At 50.0% G+C, this 1,749-nt stretch overlaps 1 protein-coding gene across 6 annotated transcripts in view; it reads right to left on the minus strand.

Moving 5' to 3' along the window:
• The window catches only part of LOC102373889 (core histone macro-H2A.2), a 42,639-nt gene that overhangs the window by 10,212 nt on the left and 30,678 nt on the right, over positions 1-1,749 (minus strand). The window lies entirely within an intron of this gene.

Genomic DNA, 1,749 nt, shown 5'->3' on the forward strand with positions numbered 1-1,749 from the left:
AAGTGCTGCACCTAGGGAGGAAAAATGTTCAGCATACCTACTGCCTAGGAGATGACCCGCTTGGAGGCATGGAAGCGGAAAGGGATCTTGGAGTCCTAGTGGACTCCAAGATGAACATGAGTTGTCAGTGTGACAAAGTCATCAGAAAAGCTAATGGCACTTTATCGTGCATCAGCAGATGCATGATGAACACAACCAAGGAGGTGATACTCCCCCTCTATCGGGCGCTGGTCAGACCGCAGTTGGAATACTGCATGTAATTTTGGGCACCGCGCTTCAAGAGGGATGTGGATATCCTGGAGAGGGTCCAGAGAAGGGCCACACGTATGGTTAAGGGCTTGCAGGCCAAGCCCTATGAGGAGAGACTAGGGCACCTGGACCTCTTCAGCCTCCGCAAGAGAAGGTTGAGAGGTGACCTTGTGGCTGCCTATAAGTTCATCATGGGGGCACAGAAGGGAATTGGTGAGGCTTTACTCACCAAGGCGCCCCTGGGGGTTACAAGAAAAAATGACCGTAAGCTAGCAGAGAGCAGATTTAGACTAGACATTAGGAAGAACTTCTTCACAGTTAGTGGCCAAGGTCTGGAACGGGCTCCCAAGGGAGGTGGTGCTCTTCCCCTACCCTGGGGGTCTTCAAGAGGAGGTTAGATAAGCATCTAGCTGGGGTCATCTAAACCCAGCTCTCTTTCCTGCCTATGCAAGGGGTCAGACTCGATGATCTATTGAGGTCCCTTCCGACCCTAACATCTATGAACTTTGTATAATAAGTGGGATCTTACAATGAAAAGCATGATTAGAAATATTACAATATGTTTAATTTTCTTCCAGGATTTTTCAAACCAATTACAGTTCAGAAATAGATATAAAAAGTGGTCATTTCAGATAATTAGTTTCCATGTGCTTTACAAAGCTGAAGACTCTTAAAAAGTGAAAATAAATGAAAAAGCTGGAGCTATTAATTAGGTCTACGATTAATGTTTATTACAGGTTACAGAGAATTTAGTCAGTCCTAAGATAAAAGGGTAAATGGTTGATATCAACCTTTATGCTATTTTAGTCATGGTCATATGGCATTTGTCACCTCATCTGCAATTTGACTATCATTAGGAAGTCACTGATTAGTAGCAAATATTTGGACGCTATTAGGGCTGTGCAAAGCTTTGGGTGCTGATTTGATTCGGAGATTTGGCCCGATTCCGTGGCTGAATCTCCAAATCTGAATCGAATCAGGGGACCAATTAAAAGGTCCAAATTGATGTGAAGCTTTCCGAATTGACTTGGAAAAAATTTGGAGAGCTTCGGCAATTTGGGCAGTCCCCGCCTGCTGCAGCAGGGAGCCAGACCTGGACTCTGTGCTGGTAAGTACGGGGCAGGGGAGGAGCAGCTGGAGGAGGGGGGAGGGAGGACCGTGGGGGGACCCCTGCCAGGCCCCATACCCTGCCTGCTCCTCCTGAGTGCCCCCCAACCCCCGCCTGCTCTCCCAGCCCCCGCCATGGCTGTCCCGCCTGCCCCAGCTCCCGATTGTTTTAAAAAACAAGCCCCCACTCACCAGGTGCTACCTGGTGGGGGGTGATCCCCGCTCCCCCACTGCCCCATGCCATGTGGGGGGTCCTGCCATGAGCCCCCCTGACCCCGATCTGCTCTCCCAACCCCCACCCATGGCTGCCTTGCCCACCTCAGCTCCCAGCCCTTTAAAAAACAAACAAACAAAAAAGCCCCCACTTACCGGCTGGGGGCGCAGCCCCACGGG

Source organism: Alligator sinensis, unplaced genomic scaffold (assembly GCF_000455745.1).
Source record: "Alligator sinensis unplaced genomic scaffold, ASM45574v1 scaffold546_1, whole genome shotgun sequence".
NCBI classification, from domain to species: domain Eukaryota; kingdom Metazoa; phylum Chordata; order Crocodylia; family Alligatoridae; genus Alligator; species Alligator sinensis.